Raw genomic sequence first — 13,295 nt, 5'->3', positions numbered from 1 at the left:
TGCCTTTATTTAACAAAACTATTAAAATCTTTTCATTTTATCAGAGTAAAAAAATAGATGAAAATAAAATAATGCCATATTGCTGAGGATAGCAATACCTAATTCTAAATTTCTTTTCTTTATCTAAGATTTATTAGACAGCTTTAAGTAAATGAGATTAATTAAAAATAATGAGAGTTATATAAAATGCTATATATTTTAGGTTCACTTGATATAAGTTTTATTCTTTTTAAGTTTTATCTTAAAGAAAAAGGACCTCTAGAATTTTTACATTTTAAAAGTCTTTTTTAAAGTATAGTAATTTTGTTGGTTTAGATGCATTCTTGATCTCATATTTTTAACTCTAAAAGAAATGTCATTCTTCTATCCACTTGCCTGTGGAAGAGACCACTAAATGAAGATTCTTATGCCAGCTCTGGTTACATAAATTAAAATATGAGGTGTATTATTTTCATTATTCTATTCCTTCTTTCTTTGAGAAAGGTGTAGAAAATGTGTTATATGAATGTTTTTGTCTTCCAAAGTATTGCACAGTCTTTTGTTGCTACTCTTACACACTTGATTCTGAAGATTTAATTTCAATCATTTTATTTTTCTATGGTTTTAATCATGAATTATATCACAACATTTTCTATTTAATCATATCTATGGTGCTCTCTACTCTGATGTACTTGACAACTGTTAGCCATTGCATCCTTCACAAATGTTTACCTTTAATTGACTTCCCTGATACCACATTTGCCCAGTTCCTTTTCATTCTGTATCTTTTCTGGATTTATGTTGTCAAACTGCCCATGTTGGTGCATCCCTGTGTTTATGTTAATGTCTACTCAGCTCAGCCTTCTGTTCTGAATCACATATGTACACAGCTGCAACCTCCTGTTGCCATATTGTTTTAAGTACATGCCCAAGATATTATTAATTAATGTAATGATTATAGTTCTTATTTATTTATCACATATATGATGACAAAAAACTTGAAAAAAGTTATGCACTGCTATTAGCTGTTGTTTAAATTGTTTTATTGAACAATAAATTTAAGTACTGGCAAAATAATTACTTAATTCTATAAACATAGAAATAAAAATGCATGAAGAAAATAATTGAAAGGAACAAACCTTGGTAGGAAGAGAAACAGGTATTCAGAGGTGATATTGATCTTAGAAATCCAAATTGTTTCTAAAGTGAAACTTATTTTGCAAAATAAACTATTTTACACCTAAAATACATTTCTCATTTAAAAAAAAAAGTCATGGAAATTTAATGTCTGCAACTTTAGTTTACTATAATAAAAATGTAACATCTAAGAATATATACCAGGCACTATGCTAAAAGTATTAACAAAGTAATTCAATAAATATTTATTCAGTGTCTAACATTGACCACACACTATTATTGGTAGGGAAAAAAACAGTAAAAAGCAAAACAGATCTTTGCTTTATAGGGTTTACATTCCCCTGTGAGGTGAAATAGACAATAAATAATATAAATAAGTGAATTATTTAGTACCTGGTTCTTTTAAATACATAGAAATCGAGGGTAAAGTGGTGGCTTCCAAGGGTTAGGGAAGGAGGAAGGGAAGAAACTGGTCAAAGAATGATAAGTTTAACTTTAGTGGGATGAAAAATTCTGGAGATCTAACATGCAGAATGAAAACCAGAGTGAATATACTGTGTTGTATACTGGAAACTTACTAAGCAATTAGATTTCAGGTGATTTTATCACCCATACAGAAAAACTTAACTATGTGAGGAAATTGTATGTTAACTTGCTTAACTGTAGTAATCATTTTACTTTGTGTGTATGTTTTACATACATGCATATGTTTTTAGTCAAAAGAAACAGAAAGACACCTGCATATAGGCAAAATTATAATAAATGTAGTTATAAATCTAATCGTCTTTTACTTGTGATTCTTTATTCAAGATCAGCCCCATTCTATAAAATAGCATGAGAGCTCTGACTGGGCAATAGTGGAACATGGATTGTGTAAGGTGTGGACAAGGGAACAGCAATAGAAAAACAACATCAGGTTACTTTTAAAATAAATATTAAAGCAATAGGAACTTTCTTATTATACTGAGTTGGGTAGATAGATTCTCCTATTTTTAGGAAAAAGAGCCTATTTGGGGATTGCTTTACTTCCTTACGGTTGCAGTTTTATTGTGTGGCAGTTAGCATTAGTAATTTCATTTTGATTTTGTCTGATCTGTAGGGCCCAGTGCAAAAGGTCAACCAAAACAATGGTCAACCATGTTTTTAGTTTAACAGTATTTAAATTTTATACCTTGAATATATACAATAAAAATGATTAATTTTCAAAGTAAAGAACATAACTGAAGCAGGTAAAGAAAAGAAATTCTGGGGTTGCAATTATGAGACAGTCAGGAAAGAGTTCTCTAAAGAGATAGTTGGAGTAAAGAGTTAAGGCATTTGGAGGAGTCACCATATGGCTCTTAGTATGGAGCTTCACAAACAGGAGCCAGCCAGGACACATACACTGAGGTAAGAGATGCCCGGCATACCTGAAGGCCAACATGAAATTCATGGCTGGACCTGAGTATGTAGGGGGAAAATTGGAGAAGAGAAGATCAAAGAGATCACAACATTTTAATGTTAGGTAATACAGTTGAGCTATATATAGTAAGATATTTGTTTTTACTCTGATTTTAAGAAGACATTAAATGTTTTTGTCCATAAAGGAAAATCATGACTTATGTTTTAAAAAGAACAGTCTAACTGCTATGATAAGAAGGCAATAATGGAATAAAAGATATAACTTGTCTATTTACTTAGAGAAATAGAAAGTTGGATACTAAGTCTGAGGAATGGGAAGACATTATCCAGCAGTGGCCCAAGAAGGTAGAAATTAAATGGATCAAAAAATATATTATGATTTCCAAAGGGAAGAGATAAGCCACCTCTATTTAACAATCATTCATTTAGAATAAAATCAGTAAGCTTAAATGAGTATATTTCTATAATCACTTTCTGTTATATTTCTCATAGCCCTGTCATAGTGAAACTGTGTTTTTCAAAACATCATGAAGGGAGAAAACCAAGAAGTTGAAAACATATGTACACTAACAATTATAAAGATTGACTATTGAATTTAAGCTGGAGAATGAAGGAAATAAGGATATGGAGAGTGAGATGCAGTAGCAAATGTTAGGAACAATACATTGTAAATTGCAATAGAGTCAAAGATAAGGAGTCAAGGATAATGGTGCCCCTTTAATAGAGAAAATGCGATATGAATTGGGAGATTGCAGTTACTGATAATGAGATATATGAATTCATTTAATCCTCACAGTGACCCCATAAGGCAAATATAGTAATTGTCTCCATTTTACATAGGAAGAAACTCAGAAGGGAATAAGTGAGTTCTCTATTGTCACATGGCTGGTAAATGGCAATCCAGGTTTGGAATCCAAGTGTTATTATCATTCCTAAATTTGTTTTTCTACCCTTTCTCCTTAGGAGACCCCAGTTTTCTCAAACCAGAAACTAAATGATCACTTTTGTTCTTTATCTTAAATATCAAATTATCATCGTTTGTCATATTCTAATGTTCTTAATCTTATCTCTTTATTCATTCTAAATGTAACTGCCTCATATGCTACCTGATTTTCCTCAGGATTATCCCAGTAGTATCCTTGATGAACTACTTCTTTTTTATACGGTCCCAATTTGCTTCCTGGGTCTACTTCCTAAAATGCAAATATGATGACTCTTTCACACATAATATTTTTGCTGATTCATTATTTGAATTCCAAACTCTCTAGCATGATAAACAAGGTTCTTTAGCTGGATCAACCCACTCAATCTTTCACAAACCACCTCAAACACTGGAAATCAAGAATAAATGAACTACTTGTAATTTTTCAAGTATACCTATTCTCTCAAGCCTTTTGAGTCTTGTATGTGATAAATCAGCTTAAATCTCTACATTTTACATTATTTTTTATACCTTGCTAAGTAAGAATTAAAGGTTACTTCTATAAAAAACAACAAGTATTTTACTGTTATATCCATTAACTATTTAAATATTCATATTTAAAACAAATTAACCAAGATTTTGCCTACAAAATTGCTTTTCTCTATTCAAACTGATGGGCATTAAGCAACAAAAAAGGTATGTTGGAAATGCCCTCTATCACTTAGAAGAAATTATTCTCAATTCTGGTTTTTATGGTTTGTTGTTTTTTGAAACCTTCTGAATAATTACTGTTATATTTTATTTTCTATACTTAGGAAGCTTAGAGTTAAATTTATACCTACATGTGAACATGATCTGCAGCACTCAGTTCTTTACATTTTAAACTCTCTCACTCTTCTCTTCTTTACTCATTCATTCATTACTTTCTTTCTTTTGACAAAAGTCCTGACAGCAGGCATGGTGTGATTATAGAACTATAAAATATTTCTTAAGAATTTTTGTTAAAGGCTAGAGAGACAAGGTAAGAAATAAGACAGTGGAAAGCGGGGTCTGTCTTGTCAAAGAGTTAGGATTCATTTAATGTAAATATGAGGCTGTATGATTGGCTTTGTGTTGTAGAAACAAATTTTTTTATCAGTGTGATATAAAATAAATTTTAAGCACAAACTGGGAGATAAGAGTATCCATATTAGATGGTGATAGGACACCAGCATAGTAAGAAAATGAGGGAACCAGGAAAATAAGTAGCAGAGAATATAATATTGGAATTTTATTTGATCTGGCAATAGATTAGTTCCAGATTATTACAGGATCCAATATGCAGCCATGGATCTGGGTGGCTCCTCTGATGTGACGGGGTGTTTGCTAGGTTTGGAAAGTCACTCTGAAAACTGTTGAAAAATTGTCACTATATGATAGTAATTAATAAAGATAGAGGGGGTAACTAGTATATTTCAATAGCCTCAAGTGATAGAAGATTCTGATTGGGGATCAAAGAATGAGAACTTTGATGGCAAGTCAAGAAATTTTCATTAAAAACTTGGAATCAGTAATGGGTGAGAGTGTAGGCATTCTTTTTTAGGAGTGCTATAGGCAAATTATAAGATTTCTTTTTTTTAACTGAAGAAAATGATATATTTTTTTTTTATTTGGGACAGTGGTTTCTGAGACCTCACTTCAAGGTTTTAGACAGGGATGGAAGACTAAGGAAGACTAAGAAAGAGAAAAAAAGACAGAAGCATGGAATAGTGGTAGCCAGAAAGCAGAGACGACTAGGTACTGTAGTTCTAACAGGAACTCTGGGTCTCTGGGAAAGTCATTTCCTTTAAATAGTTTTGGAATGCTGACAGATGACTCACATTTGATTTATAAAAAACAATTTATATAAATCAATCATAATTCAAAAGGGCAAGAGGCCTAACAGAAACAGGCATTTGGAATGTGTGTATGTATGTGTATGTATATATCACTGTCATTTCTCATCAGGAAAATCTGTATTGCAATATCACATAAAACACTTTATGCACCCACCCCAAATATATAATCAATGCAATTTAAAAGCTTAAACTTTTGTTAAGTAGCATGCAGATTATTCATACATTACAGTTGGAGAGTTGCGTAGAACATCACTGAACAGTATACTGCCCATTTTGAATTCTGGCTTTTTCACTAGTTTTATGACAAGAGGCAACTTATTAATATTTTGTCCCTCTCTTTTCCAATTATGAAATGTATTAATTCATGAGAATTGATTTAGAGCTATTCCCAATATGGAGTTAACGCTCAGTCAGTATCATCTGTTGTAAGTATTGGAGTTTTAAAAAGTGGATGCTAAATTTTATTATAAATTAACAGCATTTATAAAATAACTATGTACTCAATGTATAAAGTTAAAATGATACAGAATGAGGGTTGGGGTTGTAGCTCAGTGATAGAGTGCTTGCCTAGCATGTGTGAGGCACTGGGTTCGATTATTAGCACTGCATATAAATCAATAAAATAAAGGTCCATTGTCCTTTATTTTATTTATTTAAAAATACTAAAAATATTTTTTTAAATGCTATAAAGGGCCAGGGTTGTGGCTCAGTTGTAGAGTGCTTGCCTAGCATGTGTGGGGCACTGGGTTCAATCCCCAGCACCACTACAAAATAACAAATAAAATATAGGTATTGTGTCATTTATAAATAAAAAAATATTTAAAAGATATAGAATCAAAAAAGATAAAACTAAAAACCTGTAACAGTTATGTAAAACCAGTATTAATATGTAAGTCATATAATAAAAATGATGTTCAGTCTCCTTCTTTTGTAATTAAACTTGATATGTCACTGTGGCATCCTATTTTAATATCCTATTTTGAACTTATATTATTAAATGTGTATGTACTTACATTTACTATGGAACATCACTATTAATAACTTCAAAATATATCTCTTTAAATGAGAATATCCCTAATTTAGTTAAAACAGTATTGTATCTAGCATCTTCCCATTCCTTATTTTATTACAAGTAAAACATTAGTGAACATTTTAAACATTAGATATGAGACTAGTCATTTTTCCCGTACTGTGCCATTTACTTCTATACATGAGTCAGAATTAATATTTTTTTTACTTTTTATGTTCTATAAGTCCATTTGTAAATCAATGACATAAAGATTGTAATGTTTTGTAAAGCAGAAAATTCATTTAGCATAAATAAATAAAATTTTGAAACTAATTGGGTGACTATTTTAGTTCTTTTAAAAATTTAATTGTATCATTAGAATGTACAAATGAGTAGTATGTATCAATAGTCAGTAAGTTGTTGTAAAACAATGAATATATTAAACATTTGCCCCTTTTGGACCAAATGTTGTGTGTTCTTTCTGGACTACTGTCTCATATTATAGTATCCTATTCACTTTTAAGAGTTGAGTTTATACAAATGCCAACAAGATAAGTAATGAAGCTAATTAGCTCACAGACTCCAAACAATATAAATTATAAAAATATTTTTAATATTATATTCAAATGGTTCCAATTCAACCTCTTTCTTCTGCATGTAACCAAGTTGTATCCCTGAAGCAGCAATCAACGTATCTCTACATGTAACACCCTAAGGGAACCATATGTCACAGCATCTTCTCCTCTTCTAATCTTACTTGCTCTTCTACAATTTTAAGAATTCTAAATTATACATTGTAAATATGGTGATTAAATCTTAAATAGCATAGAGCATGTGAAGTCTTTCCTTAGAGCATGTGTTAAAATGAAGTCATTCCTCCTCCGAATGTCGGAAGGTCTGTTAGGGAGTGAAGTCTGGTGTGTCTCTTCTTCAGACCTCAAGGTTTACAGGATCTTTGTTTTTGCTGTCACTTACTGCTAGCCAGTGAGAGTTAATAATGACAACTCCAATGCTAAACATCAGCCAATTAAAGAGGGAGGGAGACATCTGAATTCCATATGATTCTGAAATTTAGATTTTGAATTCTCTGTAAGTTTGTTCCCTAGGCTAGTTATAGAACTTCCAGAAATGTCTGTCTGGTGAGGAGGTGTGAATACTTGACTAGGGATGTGTCTTGCTGCACTGAGCTTCAGTTTTTATTTTATATCATTTTTGTCTGCTTCACCCTTCTTTTCTATTTGCCTCTTTAACCTTTCACCACAGTTACTGAACTCATCTATTTTCTTGAAATTCTTTATGTAATCTACCCAAGGTTTGCACCTGTGCAATTTTCTTTTGTCAAAAAAGTGGGATAAAGCACATTGTCAGTTCTCAATAAATGTTTCATCAGTGTCATTACTTAATATTCATTTAATTAATATTCATTATAGATCAATTCATAATTGTCATCATAGTAATGATAGGAAAAAAGTAATCTCATTTTTTCCATATTTTGAAAATCCAACCCAGACTCAATTTCAGGGTATTATTCATAAGCTATGACTTCTTTTTATTTATTTAATTTTTAAGAGCTATAGACATAAACTTTGACATTCAAATTCCAGTAAGGAACACATTAAACCCTAGAATTCTGTAATATTTGTGAGATATGTATACATTCACTTTTGTGAATGTACATGTACTTTGAAGTTTGTACCATAGGAGAAGGAGAAATGTCAAACATCACTAGATGACGATTACATCATCCATGCTTCTGAGTGAACCATGCATATGTTACAGTGTCTTAGTTGGATTGGATGTATTTGGTTCTCTGGAATCCATTTTTATGCTGACATGGACTATTTTATATAGAATATGCACATTTATAAACAAGGTCTGTTCTCAAAGTAAAAGTTCATCTATTATGGCCAATTATAATTGTTTCTATCTATATGAATATGAATAAGGTCCATTTTTAATAGGGCTATAAAAATATTCTTTCAAGTTTCTATAATGATTTCTGCCTAACATAAATATATACACAAGGCAAGTTATAAAATTTTTTAAAGTAATAAACTTGTGCCAAGTTAGGTTTGTCAGGATTTCTAGAAAAGCCAATGACTTAAGGTAGTCTGTGAATTATGGACAACAATATTCAAGGCTGCTCACTTAGAAATACAATATGCACTAAAAAAATAGTAGAAAATTCATGCCAAAATCAAGTTATATGTTAGAAATTCATATCACAAATCCCCCCAAAACTGCCCCTGAATTTTGTATTAGTATTAGCACAAAGTAATAATAATAATAATAATAATAATAATAATAATAATAATGGTTTAAGGGTGTTTAGTTGAAGGAAACACTGTTTATTGTTTTGTTGTCACTGAAACCTGAGGTTGTTTCTGTGTGATATTGTATTAGTGTTAGACTGCATCACAACTACATTGCAATAAACAGGTTAGTGGATTCTGTTTCCTTTGGCTTTTTATAATAATGGTCAATTCAGACTTATGGCCTATGGCCAAAGTGCATTTTAGTATAAAAATCTATCTGTTGCTAAAGTGAAATAGTAATAATTCTGCAAATAAAAAACAAGTAAGTAAGTCAAATTTAGATGGATATCGTACAAGACAAATTTTTGCTTCAAACAAAAGAAAATTTTGGTTACAATTGTTTTAAATATTCAAATACTAAAGGAAACATCTACTCAAAAATAAACTGATTTGAAAGAGATGGATAAAGAGTTAAGAAAGGTTGTAGAGAAATAAAGATAATGCCTTAGTAGAAGTAAAATATATTCATATCAGAATAGTATGAAATCATTGTTGAATACTACATCAGTAATTCAGGAGAGAGGATTAAGAAAATCTCCTGCAATGAAAAAGAGAATAGGAACTGGGTAGAGAGGGAGCAGGCTAAACTTAAACAAAATAAATAAAACAAAATTTAAGTATTTTCTGAAGTCTAAGAATAATGAAGAAAATCAAACTGAACTAAAAAGAATCTGCATGTATTCAAATTAACTTATTTCCTCCATGATGAAATTTCTATGCAATGTTTTTTGCTTGAAAAAATAATTTTAAAGTTTGTCTGGAAGGACAAATATGCACAAACATATTATACAATAGAAAAAGAAGAATAAGAAGACCTAATCTAAGAAAAAAACTTAATATGTTTGTTAGTTATAGTGATTTAAAATAAGATAGTAGTATCTCTAGAAGATATTAAGAACTTGTTGAAAACCAAAGATGTATTGAACTACATATAGTAATGGAGTATGTGATAAACAAAAGTATCATATATACTGTCATAGCAATATTCTTGAGGTTACTGTAGAATCACGTGGAAACTAAAGTAAAATAAGTCCTACATTATGTTTCTTCCAAAATAAATCAAACATGGATTAAATAATTTTTGCTCAGGCAAGACCTTTTTATTTTATTTCCTAATTAATGAAAGATAAAATGTTGATAGATTTGAGCAATCAAAAATAGGGTTTTTTTAAAATTTTTTTTTTTGATACCAGGGTTTGAACCCAGGGGCATCTAAATCACTGAGATACATTCCACCCTTTTTATTTTTTACTTTGAGACAGGGTCTCACTAAGTTGCTTAGAGCCTCCATAAGTTGCTGAGACTGGCCTTAAACTTGATGTCTTCCTGCCTCATCCTCCTGAGTTGTTGGGATTACAGGCATGTACCACCATGCCCTGCCAAAAATAATTTTTAAAATGCTAAAGATTAGACAAATCAAGGCAAAGATAAACATAAAATGTCTCTGTAAATTATAGCAAATAATTAAAAATAATTTTAAAATTTGGAACTCATAAGTAATCAACAAATGGAAATTAAAACAAGATTTACTTTTATTCTGTCCATTTGGGAAAATATTTTTAAAATGACAATATCCAGTGTTGGCCGGTATGTGTAAAATTGGCTAATCACATTTAAACAATGGTGAGACTAAATTGTCACAAACTATGGAATAAAAGCTTCCAAACATGTGAACTTCTATGTTAGTGTTTCTGCTTTTTCCCTTTGATGGAAGATTGGGATTTGGGAAGGGCAAATATCCAGATTTTATAGCAATGGAATAGAAGGAAATACTTTATTTCAGTCCCATATCCTAATTTTTAAATATTGAATGTAATCACAACCAGACTCCCTTCACATTTAAATTTCACCTTGCTAAGGTAATCTGTGGTTTTAATGATTCCTGCTTAAATGGATGATCATTAAGTATTTATGTATACACTTTGTTCTGTTTTAGTATTAAATATAGTTTGTCTCTTTTTAATTTTCACTTGAAACCTGAGGAGGAATTAATTTCTATGCAACTGTTGGTCCACACATCAGTTTTTTGTATAATACAGTGATGTCTCTGTCACTTCTGTGTTTGTTCCTTACTTCAACCAGTGTCCCCTTTATATGGAAAAATAATACTTGTGCTGAGTCCTCTATGACCACTCCTTGCTGTGCAGTCTAGAGGATAAAATCTATCGCCTGACATTCTGTTGCTAATACTCTCAAGAACTTTGTGACATTTTTGGTCTTATTTGACCAAGGAAAGAATACACTTCTATACTAAATACTCTCTTTATTGCATCTCTCCTTTTGGGGGAGGGTGAGGAATACTAGGAATTTAACTCAGGGGCACTCAACCACCAAACCACATCCCCAGCCCTATTTTGTATTTTATTTAGAGATGATCTCATTGAGTTGCTTAGTGTCTTGCTTTTGCTGAGGCTGGCTTTGAACTTGCAATCTTCCTGTCTCATCCTTTGGAGCCACTGAGATGACAGACATGCACCACTGTGCCCAGCCTGTTACATAAATCTTACTTCATCTTAACTAAAAATATTTTCCTATTATTTCATTTAGTTACCATTCCCTCAATATCCTTGAATCATTCACTATTTATGTTCTTCCACATTTATTCATTCTAGTATTCCCTACCTTGTCTCCTGACACTTCTTAGTTTTCTGCCTTAATGGAACTTGTCACAACCTTGAAAAATATGCTAATTCCCTAATTTATAATAGAAAAAAAACTCAGACAAACTGTAATCCAACATAGCTATATAAATTAAGTTCTTAAGAGCTTCCTGATTTAGTTCAGTAGTCCAACTTTGGTCTTACTCTCCATAGGTTGTAGAATCCATAGCAACAGAAGAGCTGTTTTTCCTTGTATGTAAGACTTTCTGAATTTGCAAAAGAATCTGCCTATTCACATCACCTTAAGTATAGGTTGGTGTGCAGACAGACTTATTACACCAAATTCACCTCTTCTTTCCTCTTTAACCCACATTAGTCTAATTTTTTACTACAAAAATAAATCTAAAATTGCTCTTGCCAGCCTTACCAAATCCAATTACATGTTTTAAGCTGGGTGTCCAAGGATCAGATCATGACAGTATGTTAGCTCTGAGTGATTTAGGAAAGAAATGTTCTTCCAAAGCACAAAAAGCAAGAAGACAAACTGGGAGCAAGGAAGTAATCACAAAGTTTGGCCTTGAACTTCACCTTAGGACTTTACCTTAGGACTTTCAAATTATGTTATATGCAAGTGTGAATATGACATAATGTATCTCACAATTATGTATAATTTTAATGAACTGATAAAAAAAATCATACCACAAGATTGGTTATTCTTAACTTAAGGCAAAGGGGCTGTACTTGTCTAATCATTACTGGTTACTTACAGACTAGGAATTTCCCAAGATTGGAGGCATTGCTGGGAGGACCTGCTCCTACAAGCAAGGGATGATTCTTTGCAAAACAGGGATAGCTGTAAGCTCTCAGTAGTTGACACTTAGTAGCTAGGGATAGGTGCCTTGGCAAGGTAGCAAAGGATCTGCTTTGGACTACCAACAGGATGTACTTGAGACCCTTTCCAAGAGTGATCTCTTTTGAATCCTCTTTAGTGTTTGACACTAAAATGTTCTTCTCTTATATTCTATAGCACTCATCTACTGTATTTCTTCTAGATTTTTTTTTTTTCAAGCAAAACTAAACTCCTTTTATTTGATATTGTAGACACTATTCTCTTTTGTTTGGAACAAATTTTGATTTATTTTTCCCCTGAAGTCACACTTTGTCAACCTATTAAATTCCTAGTATTCCCTTCATTCTTAAATATATGCTAGGGTTTCATTTTGTATTCTTATCTTGTTGTGGTCTTTCTAAATTGCGTCATCCAGATCCATGGTTGCATCTCCCAGTTTTGAGTGTTGTGAAGCTTGTTCTCACACACATTGGATCCATGTGCTCTGCTTTGTTTTTTCTTCTTGGATGACCCACAGAGGACACACAATCAACATAGCAGCAACAGAACTTGACATGTTTCTTGTTGATGCTATTCCTTCTGCTTACTGAAATGTATTCCTTGCCACCTATATCAAAAGGGTTGATCTCTTGATCTAGCTCTAGTACCTCATTTCATTCTGACAGAAACTAGATGCTCAATAATATTTTCTGAGAGAAAGAATAACATTTTGTTGGGCCTTTTTTACACTTAGCAGTTATCAGTTCCTTTTCTGAGCCAAGAAAAAAATGTATCAATGACATAAATGTCAAATAAAAATTAAAATGAAAAAAAGATTTTTATTTTTTAATCACTGAAATTTCATAATTGAATTTTATTGTTAAAAGCTAATAATTTAAAGTATATGATAAAATAATATCAGTAGATGTCAAAATAGTATCATATTTAGTTTCTGAAATATCACTTGAAGCCTTTCATTCATAAATTTGGCAAAACTTTTGATTGTTATGTTCTTGTAGTTATATAAAACATCCAAAAGACAGTTTTATAAAATAATGTGACTTTGCAGGTACAAAGTTTAAAGGGAACATTTTCAGAATGAAAAATGAATCAAGATTTTTTTATCTGAGTATATAATTATATTTAAAAATCCGATGTTTAAAATATGGCTTACACAATATGCTCTTTCATGTAAAATGCCATAAATATCTACTCAGGGTAATTCA

The 13,295-nt window shown here is 31.4% G+C and overlaps 1 protein-coding gene across 9 annotated transcripts in view; it reads left to right on the top strand.

The window, feature by feature from the left end:
- Positions 1–13,295, top strand: part of Dgkb (diacylglycerol kinase beta) — a 747,732-nt gene that overhangs the window by 274,134 nt on the left and 460,303 nt on the right. The gene's annotated exons all lie outside the window — the stretch shown is intronic.

This window comes from Marmota marmota, unplaced genomic scaffold (genome assembly GCF_001458135.2).
Source record: "Marmota marmota marmota unplaced genomic scaffold, marMar, whole genome shotgun sequence".
Classification (NCBI taxonomy): Eukaryota; Metazoa; Chordata; class Mammalia; order Rodentia; family Sciuridae; genus Marmota; species Marmota marmota.
Note: the sequence above shows the minus strand (reverse complement) of the source record. Positions and strands in the feature narration are given on the sequence as shown.